At 45.5% G+C, this 15,882-nt stretch overlaps 1 protein-coding gene across 1 annotated transcript in view; it reads left to right on the top strand.

Moving 5' to 3' along the window:
* Positions 1-4,942: 4,942 nt before the first annotated feature.
* CLIP2 (CAP-Gly domain containing linker protein 2) overlaps positions 4,943-15,882 on the top strand; it is a 164,747-nt gene continuing 153,807 nt past the window's right edge. The window contains exons 1-2 of the mRNA XM_075904303.1: positions 4,943-5,521; positions 8,061-8,166. The gene's annotated coding sequence lies outside the window, so the exon portion shown is untranslated. The remainder of the gene's footprint in view (positions 5,522-8,060; positions 8,167-15,882) is intronic.

The following is a 15,882-nucleotide window of genomic DNA, read 5'->3' as shown; positions in this document are numbered from 1 at the left end:
TTTGGCTTGTGGAATTGGCCTGAAACAACACAGTGACTTGTAGATCCATTAATGAGTGTCCAGGCAGATTAAAGTGTTCTCCAACAGATTTTTGTGTATTGCCCTTTTTGGATATCTGATTTGTGTCCATTAATTCTTTCCCATAGAGACTGTCCAATTTGGCCAAAATACATGGCAGTGGGGCATTGTTGGCATTTGATGGCGTAGATCGCATTAGTGGATGTGCAGTTAAATGAGCCTCTGATTTGGTAGCTGATTTGGTTGGGTCCAGTGATTAAATCACTAGCATAGATGTGTGGGCAGAGTTGGCACTGGGGCTGATTGCAGGGACGGGTTCCAGGATGATTATGATAGAGTGTGTTGCGTGGTTTGAGGCTAGGGGGTTGTCTCTAGGTGAGGACTGGCCTTTCTTTCAAGGCCTGTGAGAGTGAGGTGTTGTTTTCCAAGATAGGTTGTAGATAGTTGATAATGCGTTGGAGGGGTTGAAGTTGTGGACTGTAGGTGATGACAAGTGGAATTCTGTTGTTTTCTCTTTTGGGCCTGTCTTGAAGTAGTTCATGTCTGGGAACTCTTCTGGCTGTGTCGATCTGTTTTTTCACTTCTCCAGGTGGGTATTTCAGTTTCAAGAATGCTCTATATAGATCCTATAGGTGTTTGTCTCTATCTGTCGGATTGGAGCAAATCCGATTGTATTTTAGGGCTTGGCTGTATACAATAGATTGAGAAATGTGTCTGGGATGGAAGCTAGAGGCATGAAGGTAAATGTAGCAGTTGGTAGGTTTCCGGTATAGGGAGCTAGAAATGTGTCCATTGTGTAATTATACTGTAGTGTCAAGGAAGAGTATCTCTCATGTGGACTGAGCCAGGCTGAGGTTGATGATGGGGTGGAAGTTGTTGAAATCCCTGTGAAATTCAAGTCTTTCCCATGGGCCCATATAATGAAGATGTCATCAAAGTAGCGTCAGTAGAGTAGAGGTGCTGGGGACGAGAGCTGAGGAAACATTGTTCAAGGTCAGCCATAAAGACATCGGCATATTGTGGTGCCATGAGGGTGCCCATGGCTGTGCCGCTGACTTGGAATACAGTGTTCTATAGTAGCTCTGTAGAGCCCATATGCAAGCCTCCAATCTTCCATATGCCTTTGCCATAAAGAGCACTATGCCTTTGCCATAAAGACAGAACAAAACCCTCACTTGGGGCAGAAGAATGTCAAGGGTTGCTTGTAACTGTGGTGATTCGGGGCAGGTTGAAAAGTGGATTTTTGCTAGGTTGTCTAGGACATCAGAACCCCTTGAATCATCATTTACCTGCCTCAATTTCAACTGGTGCAAAGCTCACCTCTTTATTAGGCTCCTGGACCAAATGCAGGGTATAATTCTATGCATTTCGTTATCAAAATAGCGAAACTTATTTAACGTGTTAATGAAGAAACCTGGTGGGGAAAAAAGTGAATGTAGCAAGTGGATTTGTAATCCAAGGTCCAGTTACAAGCAAACACCTAAAAAAGGGAGGAAAAAAGCAGCCTTCAACATATACTCAGGATACTGTATAGAAAAGGACAAACTAGTCTCATAATAAAAAAATAAATATCAGAGAAAACTCAGAGCCTGAGTCATGCTCCTCAGATAGGGGTGGGCAGAGCAGGATCATGCTCTATGTCAGGTCTCTGTTGGACAAAAAAATGTGTTATTGCAGGAGCTGGCAACCTTTTCAAGCCAAACTGCATCAAAATTCAGAACAAGTGGTCAACAGAGAGACAGTATAAAAATACCCATTTGCAGGACTGAAAATATACAACTTAATATTATTGATAATTTACATGATTAACAATAGCATACTTGAAACATTGTACTCCCAGACTTTATTTAATGGGATTTCTGCTGCTGCTGGGGGTGCAGTTTGTGGATGTGGGGGTGCAGGAGTCAGGGTTGGAGTGTATGAAGGGCTCAGAGCAGTGGGTTGGGTATGTGGGCGGTGCAGGAGACAGGGCAGAGAGCTGGGGGTGGAAAGTAGAATATGTGTGGGGGAGGGTCCTGGAGCCGGAACAGTTTTCCATTATAAGTATTTCCGGAAAAAGAGCATCTACATTGGCAGGATGCTTTTCCGGACAAGCCCCTATTCCGGAAAAGCATCTGTGGCCAATGTAGATGCGCTTTTCCGGAAAAAAACCCCCGATCGTTATTTTCGCGATCAGGGCTTTTTTGCGGAAAAGACTACTGTGCTGTCTACACTGGCCCTTTTCTGGAACAGTTTTCCGGAAAAAAAACTTTTGCCCGAATGGGAGCAGCATAGTTTTTCCGGAAAAGCAGCTGATTTCTTACAGTAGATCGTCAGTGCTTTTCCGGAAATTCAAGGGGCCAGTGTAGACAGCTTGCTGCTTTTCTGGAATAAGTGGCCCAGTGTAGACATAGCCGCAGAGTGCCACAGCTGGGTCTTCTCTTGCCAGAGCGCAGCTGGTGAAAGGTGAAATAGACAAATAGACCATCTTGACGTGAGTAATTACACATTTTTAAAATTTTGAATTGTTCATTTCACTTGAAAAAGTTGTATATATTTTGGGAATGACAAAAAAGCCATATTTTGTTTCCATATTGAGCCATATCTGGCTCAAGAGCCATAGGTTGCTAACTCCTATGTTTTTGTTTAAGAACATAAAAATGGCCAGACTGAGTCAGACCAAAGGTCCATCTAGCCCAGTATCCTGTCTGCCAACAGTGGCCAATGTCAGGTGCCAGAGGAAAAGAACAGAACAGGTAATCATCAAAGGGGAAGAACAGAACAGGTAATCAAATGATACCTCCTCCCCTGTTACCCATTCCCAGAGGCTATGGCACCATTCCTACCCATCCTGGCTAATAAATATTAATGAGCCTATCCTCCATGAATGTATCTAGTTCTTTTTTGAACCATGTTAAAATCCTGGTCTTCACAACATCCTCTGGCATGGAGTTCCACAGGTTGACTACACTGTGTGAAGAAATACTTCCTTTTGTGAGTTTTAAACCTGCTACCTATTAAATTCATTTGGTGACCCATAGTTATTGTGTTATGGAAGCATGTAAATAATTTTTCCTTGTCTACTATCTCCATACCTGTTATGATTTCATAGACTGCTGTTATAAAATGCCCCTGTAGTCTTCTCTTTTCTAAGCTGAAAAGTCCCAGTTTTATCAATCTCTCCTCATATGGCAGCCTTTCCAAACCCCTAATCATTTTTGTTGCCCTTTTCTGAACTTCTTCAAATGCCAAGATATCTTTTTTGAGATGAGGTGACCACATCTGCACACAATATTTAAGATATGGGCACACCATGGATTTTTAGAGCGGTAATGAGCTATTCTCTGTCCTTGTCTCTATCCCTTTTTAAATTATTCCTAACATGCTATTTGTTTTTTTGACTGCTGCTGCACATTGGGTGGATATTTTTAGAGAACTCCACAATGATTCCAAGATCTCTCTCTTGAGTGGTAATAGCTACTTCAAACTCCATCATTTTATAGGTATAATTGGCGTTATGTTTTCCAATATGTATTACTTTGCATTTATCAACATTACATTCATCTCTCATTTTGTTGCCGAGTCATCTAGTTTCCTGAGATTGTTTTTAAGCACTTCACAGTTTGCTTTGGATATAACTGTTTTGAGCAGTTCAGTATCATCTGCAAATTTGCCACCTCACTATTGACCCCAGTCTCCAGATCATTTATCAATATGTTCAATAGGATTTGTCCCAGTACAGACCCCTGCGGGACACCACTAGTTACCTCTCTCCATTCTGATAACTGACCATTTATTCCTACCCCTTGTTTACTGTCTTTTAACCAGTGACCCCCTCATATCCGAGGATAGGTTACTTTGCTTAAGAAGGTTTCTAAAGGTTATGGTTCCTTGTTTATCCATGTCCTTGCTTTGGATGAGGATATGTTCTTGATGTCCCAATCAAACCATAAAAGATTTAATTGCACAGCTCATGTGCAAATGCAACCAAACCCATATGGCATGTAATAGTGGAAAGGAATAGACCTTGTCAACAATATCAACACTTACCCCTGCACGCTGGTAGAAGCAAAAATCCTCACACTTGGACCACATCAGGGGAAATGGAGCTACTTTATGCTGTGAAATCATTCATTGCAAACTCTTCCTGGGTGCTGTTGGACCCCACGATAATAATTAATCCACTCTCCCTGGCAGGACAGAAATTACTCTAGTGTTTATTGTCGGGAAATTATAATTATCAAAATGATATAGAGGGAAGAAAGGATACAGTATTGTCCATCCTATTAGTCTGCAAACCAGAAGAGGCAGAAGATTATGGGTAGCAGGAGGTAACTAAACCGTCCTCTGCTTATGACTGTTTTTTCTGATGCTTCCACAGTCCCCCACTGCATCCGCTACAAACAGCAGACAAAGTAGAATCATAGGGTTGGAAGAGACTTCAGGAAGTCATCAAGTCCAACCCACAAAAGCAGGACCAACCCCAACTAAAACATCTCAGCCAGGGCTTAGTCAAGTCGGGACTTGAAAACCTCTAGGGATGGAGATTCCATCACCTCCCTAGGGCACACATCCCAGTGCTTCTCCACCCTCCTAGTGACTTCGTTTTTGCTAATATCCAACTATTCTGTGGGAATTTGCATATCTTCTTCAGATCTCACTTTCGAAAGCAGAGCTTTCAAAAGTGAAAGTAGTCAAGATGCGTTTTTTTCGGCACCCTCCACCTTTTTTGAAAAGCCGTGTAAACCTCTGCTTTCAAAAGGGAGATAGGAAGAAGATATGCATATTCTCACAGAATTTGCATATCCCCTTTCGACACTTTAGCATAGTCTAGATGAGCCCAATGAGGCTCAATGGTCTCAAGTTGCAGTGAGGGAGGTCTAAGTTGGATATTAGCAAAAACTAAGTCACTAGGAGGGTGGTGAAGCACTGGGATGTGTGCCCTAGGGAGGTGATGGAATCTCATGGAATTTGCATATCCCCTTTCAACATTTTAGCGTAGTCTAGATGAGCCCATTCTGTCATCTGTCAACACTAAGAACAGTCTCTCTCCATCCTCTTTGGAACTCCCCTTCAGGTAGTTAAAGGCTGCTATCAAATCCCCCCTCACTCTTTTCTTCTGTGTGTCATGCAGCATGGGCTTTCTCATTGCCAGAGGAATACAGTGTCTGCAATCCTTTTTGAGACTATTCCCTGCTCTCTCTCGCTTTCTGTCTTTCATGCAGGTGGGGGTGGAACGCATGCTTTTGCCACCACAGCTGCTACTTATTTTATTTTGTGTTTAGCTCAACAGGTTGTTTCCCCCCACTGCAGTAAGAGATTACAGAGAGCAGAAGGTGAAGCAGGTGCAGAAGCCACTAGCAGAAGAAAGAATAAAGGGAATGCCACAAGGGAACCTGGCTGGTTCTTTATTGTTAAACACCGTATGGGTTCAACTCCAAGACTTGGGCTATCCTTCTCCAGACATGCAGAGGCTGAGATTACTGTGAAGCTGACAGGCTTGATCACCCCAAATCAGAATGAGGTATCCACCATTGCTACCAATCTAGGATACTTATATTGTTCTTATCACCCGAGTTGCTGAGCGCCTAACAATTTTCTTAACTATTTATCCCTGTGAGTGAGAGAAGTACTATCAATGCCATGTTACAGTTGGGGAATGGAGGCAGAAACCCACATCCACAAAGATATTTAGGCTCCTAACTTCCATTGATTTCAGTGGAAGATAGGAGCCTACATACCATTGTGGAACTAAGTTTAAGTTCAGAGGGGTAGCCGTGTTAGTCTGAATCTGCAAAAGCGGCGAGGAGTCCTGTGGCACCTTATAGACTAATTGAAGTGTAGGAGCATAAGCTTTCGTGGGCAAAGATCCACTTCGTCAGATGCATGTAGTGGAAATTTCCAGAGGCAGGTATAAATATGCAGGCCAGGATCAGGCTGGAGATGACAAGGTGGAAGTCTAAGTTATTTGCCAAAGGTCACACAGGAAATCTTTGGCAGAGCAGAGAACTGAATTTGGCTCTGCAAGGTTCCCTTCACTCACCAGATCCTCCTTCCTATAACCCTGGGTCTGCACTAGTGGATAAGTTCAAATTAAGATACGCAACTTCAGCTACGTTAATTGCGTAGATTAAGTCAAAGTATCTTACTTCAGATTCTGGCACCATCCACGCTGCAGGAATTTAAAGGGAGCACACTCTCCCTTCGACTTCCCTTACTCGTCGTATAAGCAGGACTACCAGCACCGACAGGAGCGATCCGCTCAGTTCACATTAGTGTGTGTTCACTAAATCCGCTAATTCAAACCCTGGAAGATCAACTGCGGCTGCTTCAGTCTTATTTGTAGTGTAGACATGATCTAAGTCAGCATCTCCAGCTGATGAGAACAGTGGAGGCACCATGAGTTAGGTTGGAAGGGTAGAACGTGATGTTTATTCGCTGCTGTTGACTGATTCTGGGCATGTATCTTTATGCACTGCATGTATTTATGTGCCTAATATTGTATGGGAGGGTTTTTTATGTTATATACAGAGCCAGAGGCAACATCAGAATGTAGTCTGGAGTCTTAGCCCTTAGCAAACCCATACTGCTGGAAGAGCTTCGTGGAATATTCAATAGGGCCTGTGGCCAGGGGTTGTAACAAAAAATGGCAGCAATCCAACACTGATTTTTGCAGCATGCTGTCTGAATGAGAAGCTCAGATATTTTTATTATCATTTAAAGAACACATATATTTCATAAAGGAATCTCCAAGCACTAAAAAGAATGGATATGGATCACAGCACTCCTTTGAGGTAGAAGAGGTTTATCCCAATTGTGTAGATGAGGAAACTGAGTCACAGAAATAACTTGCCCAAGTTCCCGCTGTGAATGAGTAGCAGAGTTATTGAGAGCAGGACTCAGCAGTCCTGGCGCCAGTCCCTGGTCCTCCTCTAACCTCTAGACTACACACCCTGGACTGAAGACTAAGGCCTGGTCTACCTGTAAATATTAGATTCACCTGGCCAAGTCACTCAGGTTGGTGAAAAGGTTTGCACCCTGCCTGTTGTGGTTAGGTAGATGTAAACCACCAGTAGACATCGCAAGGCCAAAAGAATTCTTCTGTCAATCTAGTTGTTACCTCTCTTAGAACTGGATTAATGAGAGCAATAGAAAGTCCCTTCCCTCAATGAAGAAAGCATATACATTATGGAACTAGTTCAGTGGCCCAGCTACACAGCTGTGGCTGTGTCTCTGTAGCAGCTTTAGTTTGGACATAGCCTAAGACCAACAGACTCATGAAAGTCCCTTATCTTCTGTTTCTACTGTCTGAATTTTACAATCTGTGCAAAAAGGGAGGGGAGAGGAGGGGCAGGAGAGTTCCAACACTAGTCACTGGAAGGAGATATATCGGGGTATCCTAGACATGGGAACAAACAGAATCTAGACGGAGATTCCTGCTGTGGTTACGTAAACATAGAACTTCTTTAACCACAAAGTTTCCTGGAGGCCTCAATGCAGGTGTGGGATATTAACACTGTTAATATGCTAAAAATGGCGGTGAAGCGAATGTTCATTTGTGCTTCTTAACGATTTCACTCTTAGGGTGTGTCTAGACTACAGGGTTTTGTCGACAAAAGTGGACTTTTGTCGACAAAACTATACCTGCGTCCACACTACCGCTGAGTTCTGTCGACAGAAAGCGGCAGTTTTGTCGACGCTGGTAAACCTCATTTTACGAGGCATAACGCCTTCTGTCGACAGAGTTTCTGTCGAGAGAAGGTGTTATTGCATGTAAACTGTCCTTTGTGTCTACACTGCCATGTCAACAAAGCAGCTTGCTTTGTCGACCGAACTCAATGTAGTCTAGACGCTCTTTGTCGACAGAAGTTTTGTCGACAGTATCTGTCGACAAAACTTCTGTCGACAGAAGCCTGTAGTCTAGACGTACCCTTACAGCTGACACACTTTGGGGCCATGTACACCTACTGCTAAGGGCTGGCAGCAGGTAGCCCCTTTTATTGTTAGGATTAGGCATTCCTATGAATTGCCTCAGCATCCTGTTTGCATGCTGTGTGTTTCAGATGCGATGCCACCTCCTCTCTTTTCATTGAAGATACAAAGGAAGTATTTGTGTGCGTGAGTTTTGCTGCCAAATATAAGCTCTGCAAAAGGCAAGCTGCAACTGAGGTAAGCCCAGTATGGCTCTTACTGACTCAGGGAAAGGAAAGATCCCTTTCTCTTACCTGATGCTCCTGCAGACAAGGCACCATGAGGGTCCTGCTTTGAAATTCAGCTGTGGTGATGTGCAAATCCAGATGTCAGATATTGGGACGCAGTAGCTCATTGACCCTAACGTAGGGTAATGTCTAGTAGTGAGATCTGGCATTGGGAACCAAGCATTCTGTTCCCAGCTGTGTCCCTGACATATTGGGTGACTATGGGCAAAGTCACTTAACCTCTCTAGCCTTAGTTTCCATGCATAAAAAAGTCAACCAGGTTATTAGAAAACTTGATGAACGTTTATACAGTACTTTGAAACCCTTTAGAAGGAGAGTATGCCAGAAATAGAAAGTGTTAATCCCATTAACAATGCCTCATTACAGGACAGACAGAGCCCTGTAAGATTTAGCAGGAAATATCTCACCAGCGTATGTCCATTTACCACACCCCAAGCTATTACATTTTTCTTTTTACTGTGAAACATTACGGCTGTGTCTAGACTGGCATGATTTTGTGCAAATACTTTTAACGGAAAAGTTTTTCCATTAAAAGTATTTGCGCAAGATAGCGTCTATACTGGCATGTGCCTTTGCGCAAAAGGTTTGCTTTTGCACAAAAGCATCCATGCCAGTGTAGACACTCTCTTGTGCAAGAAAGCTCTGATGGCCATTTTAGCCATCGGGCTTTCTTGCGCAAGAAATTAACATTGCTGTCTACACTGGCCCTCTTGTGCAAGCATACTTGTGCAAGAGGGCTTATCCCTGAGCGGGAGCGTCGGAGTATTTACGCAAGAACCACTGATTTTGTACAGTACAAAGTCAGTGTTCTTGCGCAAATACTCGCGGCCAGTGTTGCTAGTCTAGATGCACCCTACAGGTTTCTATGTTCTTGGCATAGCGTTAACACCATTTGCATTATCTTAGCTCCTAGTGCAAGCAGTTAGGTATTCAACACTGGCTGCCACTCCTAATGGGGATGCATCACATTGCAAATCATTCCATTTGTACAAAGCCTCTTAAAGAGAGGCCAAAATGACTTATCAGAGTCCGTATGCCCAAGCTCTGTGGGACTATGAGAAAATGAGACATGAATCATAACCAATTGCATTTTTGCCCAATTTCAGTGTTTAAAAGACGGAATAATCTTTATCAGGCTGCAGCACTCGGGTCTCCTTGAAATTAATAGAGCGAGGATTTAGAAAAACCATAAAAGGAAACTGCAGTAGTCAAGTCAGGGAGTATTTAAAGCCTGAAGAAGGATTATAGCAGATTGGATGTGGTCGCATTGAAGAGGGTCCAGCGGAGGGCGACCAAAATGATGAGGGGGCTGGAGCACATGACTTATGAGGAAATACTGAGGGATTTGGGTTTGTTTACTCTGCAGAAGGGGGGATTTGAAAACAGCCTTCAGCTTCCTGAAGGAAGGTTCCAAAGAGGACGGAGAGAGGCTGTTCTCAGTAGTGACGGATGGCAGAACAAGGAGCAATGGTCTCAAGTTGTGGTGGGAGAGGTCTAGGTTGAATATTAGAAAAAACCGATTTCACTAGGAGAGTGGTGAAGCACTGGAATGGGTTACGTAGGGAGGTGGTGGAATCTCCATCCCTAGAGGTTTTTAAGTCCTGGTTTGACAAAGCCCTGGCTGGGTTGATTGAGTTGGGATTGGTCCTGCTGTGGGCAAGGGGCTGGACTCGATGACCTCCTGAGGTCTCTTCCAGCTCTATGATTCTATGAGATTGTTACTCTAATGATGGTTTTCCAAATATTCTGGTGGCAGTGATGGCTAGACATGAAGATGTGCAAGAAGGAAAATTGTTGGAGGAAAAGAAAACCTAAGGGTATGTCTACACTTGCTCCCTGTCTCGAGATAGGGATGCAAATGTAGTGTACCGAAATTGCTAATGAAACACGGGATTTAAATATCTCATGCTTAATTAGCATAATCACATCTGGCCGCCATTTTGAAATTGCATTTTTGCGAAACTAAACGCCCTGTGTAGCAGCATTATTTTGAAAGAAAACCCTTCTCTCGAAATAACTGTTAAACCTCAATGTATGTATTTCGAGAGAAGGGTTTTCTGTCAAACTAACGCTGCTACATGGGGCGTTTTATTTCGCAATAATGCAATTTCAAAATGGCGGCCAGACGTGATTATGCTAATTAAGCCAGGATATTTAAATCCCGTGTTTCATTATCCATTTTGGTACACTACATTTTCATCCCTATCTCAAGATAGGGAGCAAGTGTAGGCATACCCGAAGTAATTTGGAGGGGGAGGGGGTTTGGGTGGCCTTCTGCACATTACTGAATTTCACCCAAAGTGCTTAATATAAATTTCCAGACACATGTGATACATTTACAGGAGTTGTGTTTTTAGGACTGATGTTGAAGGTTGCATATCCCCTCCAGGAGAGCTATGAGTAGGGAACCCTAAGATTAGGGTTCCTATGGATAGGCCACCTGGAGTTAGGGTTAGGAATCTTATGTGTAGGGATTAGAGATATAAGAGTGTAGCTATTTAAATGGGTAACCAATACGCATGAGCGGCTCTTGATCCAGCTCCTGGGGTGCCGCCCCCCCTCCGCCCCATGCTGCTGCCTTTGTATCAGCAGAGTACCCTCTGATTAGTAGAGTGCCCACAGTCAGCAGCATATATTTAAAAGCCAGCTCCCAGCATGCATCAGCTCCCAGGAAGCCTCCTGCCGCCCCACGGCTAGTTTTGGAGTAGGAGGGGCCACTTACCTGTGGTTGGTAGCCAGCAATATGGAGAGCTCTAGCCCCAACTGGCCACTTTCTTCCTGGTGCAGCCTCCCCCCTGTGGTCATGCAGCAGTATTACTATCCCACGTGCTTGCTGTCCCTAGTGGCCATTGCAAGCATAACTGTCCCTGCTCTCAGTCCCCTCCCTTTCCGTGTTATGGAAAACAATTCCATTCTAGGCACTTCCTGTTTTCCTGGGACAACCAAACCCTGGCCACGCTTTAGGCTAGGATGAGAGGAAGCTGCTTACCAAATGCAGTAGTCCTAGCTCTTATTGTTTAGGAGGAGTTCTAATAAGTGAACTCTTGGCGCTGTTGAAGTCAATGGCAAAACTCCCATTGACTTCAGTAAGGTCAAGATTTCAGTCATTTATTTGCTAGCTTCTTTCTGTTACTGGAATCTTAGGTGGTACATGTACTGCTAGTAGCTATGTTTTTTCACATTGAAATGTGATTTCCCCTCCCTGCTCAAGCTGATTTCCAAATTTAATTCTTAAACTGTAAAGTACACGGGAAATGTGAATGTGTTTTTATCTATTTCTGTCATTTGGCATTACTAATCCATACACACTGCCACAGAGAAAGGCTTTGCATATGAAACACATTGGGATTATTAAATAAGGATAGTCAGCTACAACCGAGGTTGTTGTGTTCTGCCTCTCCTGTTTCCTATCACCCTAACTGCCCAGCTGTGACTTTTGTTTCTTTTTCTGGCCTTGCATAGGAGATATTGGGGGAATCTCCTCTTATTTATTAGGCAAAGACAGTATCTGTCGACAAAACTTCGTCGACAAACAGCATCCAGACACATTGAGTTCTGACGACAAATCAAGCTGCTTTGTCGACAGAACCCTGTAGTCTAGACGCAACCCTACAGGCAATAACACCTTCTGTCAACAGAACTCTGTCGACAGAAGGTGTTATGCCTGGTAAAATGAGGTATACCAGCGTCGACAAAACTGCTGAGTTCTGTCGACGTTATGTCGACAGAACTCAGCGGTAGTGTAGACGTTGGTATAGTTTTGTTGACAAAAGTCCACTTTTGTCGACAAAACTAGGTAGTCTAGACACACCCTAACTGTCAGTGGGTCAATCTTGTAACGGTCAGTGGGTCAATCTTCCTCAGCAAATATTCCTCCTCAGGTCTTCAAGTGGCCATTCCTTAGGGTCTTATCTTCTCCCCAGATCTTTGGGGAACACCAGCCTCCCCTCCCCACCATTTTTGAAAGATATGAAAAGGAATGGTCTGTGCCGAACAACAAGAGCTGGTAAACTGAGTCAGTCCTGCTCAGGACTGGCTAGGGACATGCAACACCCTATTGTCCTTAGGGCAGGGTAGCTTGGGAAGCCCTGGGTACTCCCTAGCAAACAGGGTAGGGATCATGGGGCATTTCTAGTGGTAATTCCCCAGTTACTGCGGCATAAGTATCACTCCCCCCATGCTGCTGTTCCTGGACAGCTGCAGTGGATTGCCCATTTGGGCACTTCCTGCCCAACTCTTTCTGCCTCTGCAAGAACTTTGTAAGGTGGTTGAGGAAGACGGTGGCTTACACAGAGACCAGGGGATTGGACAGACCAAGCTCCCCTCTATGAAGAGAAAAGGAGAAGCAGGAAGATTTCTAGCTGCATGCAGGAGGAGCAAGCCCTGGCTTCTGCTGACCACACTTAGCAATGAAGACCAGGGGCCCAAACCTGTTCCCACTGCAGTCACTTGCATACCCTGGACTTTAGGGATTTTAGTATTGGAACCTAGGAGAGGAGCCTGAGAATGACCCCAGGGTAGGGGAAGGAACCCAGCAGGGGGAGAAGGGACGTTTCCATGGAGGTTTTGAGTCTGCTTGAAGCCAGACGTTCATGCAAGAAGCTGACCTGCAGAGAATGGACTGGTGCCAGCCTCTGTGAATAAAACCCTGGAGAGTGCCCGTCTACATCCCGCACATGCCAGCTCCGCAGGGTCTGTGCAGCACTTACAACAACTTGCAGGAGGATGGGTCTGCAGTGTCATGACGTGGGCAGAGATGCTACGTTTGGCCACCCCACGTGAAAAAGCCTCCACGTGCGCTGCACTAAGAGGTGCTTCTTCCCATATGCAGCGTGCCTGCTGCTCAGTGTGGGAATAATGCAGAGAGCAGATCTGCTGGGTGGGCTTGCATGCCTTCCGTTATCCTTCTCCTTCCCTCTGCAGCATCTGTTAGCAAGGGAGGTTTCACGCCTTCTGCCCCTGCCACCCGCTCAATTCCTTCTTTTGGACACTGGCCAAATTGCATCCCAGTGCCCCACGAAATATTTACTTCCTGTTTCTTGCCTAGCTCCCCAGCAGCCGCTTTTCATGAATAAAATATGAGCTGTTCTTCTGGAGCCATGAAGGGAGGAAACCACTGCCAGCTGGTGTGGCCCACGGCTCTTTATTGCTTTGGTTGCCGATGCCTCCTGCCTCGCGTACACAGACAGCCAGAGAGGAAAAGAGCAATCCCAGAGCATGGAAGATTGAATGCAGTCAGCTATTGCTGAGGCGCCGTGACATGCAGAGTTGAATTACAGGCATCAAAATCAGAGGCAGAGTCTCTAGCTAATGTTGCCCAACACATCCCATTATAAGACCTCATTTACAGTTACTTTTAACTTTCTCAAACTTTAACTGCCTGGGCTGCTCTTTTCCATGCTGGGTGTCTGCCTCAGGCGGAATTGTTTTGGAATGTTTCAGCAAAATGATTCAACCTTTTCTGAGAAAAAGATTAGAAAAAAACTGTATTGTTTTACCGACGTTAAAACAATTCTTATCACTGCCGTTCTGTTGAGAAGCTTGGAGCAGAAGGCAGTGAGGCTTGCGATGGTTCTTAATTCCTGGGGAAGTTCATGCCACAGTCTTGGAGCAGAGAAAGTTCTGCCTCCTGTGTTGACAGACTTTAACAGCAGTTCCATTTGGACCAGAGGAGGGTAGCGGTCAACCCCAGTCTTCATCCCAGAGTTTTCGTTAGGCTGTCTCCTGGATATCCCATGAGACAACTCATAGGCCAGGGCCCAACAGAATTTTGGATTCGCTTCAAGGCAGAGTCGATTAGGGATAGTTACTTTTATTAATCTCACTATGTCACTACTATTACAGGCTTAATACTGCCAGATGGGTACACAGCTACTGCAAAGTAATACACGCCAATAAGCATGGGCAGAGCAATGCATAAAAGAGTAACAGGCACTTGGAAATGCGTATGCCCCTTCAGTCTGTGGGGAGTCCCGTTCCAGTCACCTCGCGCCCGGCCGCAGTGGACATGGTTCCAGCTAGGGGGATCCAGGGCACCCTTGGAGGTCTAGGTCCCTGGTGAGACTCCTAGAGGGGAAGGACTCTCAGTGATCTGCCATGGACACTCTTGCGCAAAAGCACATGGCAGTGTGGACACGCTCTTGTGGAAGATTTTTGCACAAGAACTCTTCTGTAAAAGAGTTCTTGAGCAAGAAGCCGCCAGTGTAGATGTAGCCGAGCTGTTTACCGAGTGTGCGCGAGTTGGCCCAATGCTACTCTCAGCGTTCCCATGGGGCCGAGAGCTGAGGTCATGTTATTTATCCCGTACGAGGTTCTCAGCTAGCAAGCAAGGGGAGTTTTGGCTGGTGAAGGCCATCGGCTAAAGAACACCTGGTATTTTCGCCAACAGGGACCATGTCTGGCCTAGAGGAATACAAATTTAACCCCTTCAGACCTACATATGGCTTTTTATGTGACACCATGGCCTGACCAGGGACTACCTTGAAGATAAGGACTGAGACCATGAACTTGACTCTAAGTTGTATGAGAAGCTATTGTAGGGAGAGGACGGGTCTGATGTGCTGGTAGCAGCCTGTGATTCTAAGGAGACATGCTGCCGTGTTCTGTGCTAGTTGGAGTTTCTTAATCACTGAAGGTTCCACGCCCAGGTATCTTGCATTGGTTTATCTTACCTTAAAGCCAGCTTTGGGTTGTAACTAGCCCCCACTGACAGCTATTCCATAACATGGATCAATCTGAGCGTGGTGTTAAAATAAATCAAATGCAGTTATTAAGCATTCAAATTATGCTTCATCTAATGAAGTGGCCATAGTTCATGTGAAGTATCCTTCAATGCTGCAGTTCAGGAGGCTGCTTGGTGAGCTGAGCTGCCGCCTGCGCTGTCAAGGACATGGAAATTGAACAGCCCCTTGAAATGCACAGGTAGTATAAGTCCCAAAGGACGAGGGAACCTCTGGTAGTCCCATGAAACTGGAATGGAAACAGGGCTGGCCTGGTGGCTTCTCTCCACCTATGAATTCCTTTTCATAGATTATGATGATGGGGCAGTGCATGGGACATCTTGGGCTGTGTGGCTCCAGTATCAGAGCCAGCTTAGAGACTGGAGCACAGCATACTCGACGGTACATCGACTCACCTCCATGGCACCTGCTGCTGGTCACTCTAGGAATTAGCTCAGTCCTCAGCAAGGCACCCCCTTCTGGCCAGGGTTTCACCCAGCATCCCTCACTGCTTTTTCCACCCTCTGCTCTGGACCCACATCACTCCCGGGACCTCCTCAGAACACTGCCCTCCCAGCGGTGCTCACTACTGTGGCTTCTCACCCCCTTCTGGGGGTATCAACAGTCCTCGGTCTTGCCCTCTGCCACCATAGCCAACTGCAGCCCCAGTCTAGCTTCTCACCTCGGGGGCAAGCCACTGCCTATAAAGGCCACTGTTCCATGTGTGGCTAGGTGCGGTGCAAGGAGGAAGGGGGAGACCCAAATTCTCCCACTACTCTGGGTCCCAACCCAGGGGCCCTTTGGCAGCAGCCATGTCCTGTTCTCTTCTCCCCTCTGCTGCCTCTCACTCCCAAGGCTACTTCCCCCTAACCCCTTGAACCTTCTTGACACCTGCGTCCAGGTCCACAGTAAGTGTGGGGAACCTCAGGCCCTGGCTTGCCTGGATC

This window comes from Pelodiscus sinensis, chromosome 21 (assembly GCF_049634645.1).
Source record: "Pelodiscus sinensis isolate JC-2024 chromosome 21, ASM4963464v1, whole genome shotgun sequence".
Lineage (NCBI taxonomy): Eukaryota > Metazoa > Chordata > Testudines > Trionychidae > Pelodiscus > Pelodiscus sinensis.
This window is presented reverse-complemented; position numbering and strand designations above follow the sequence as displayed.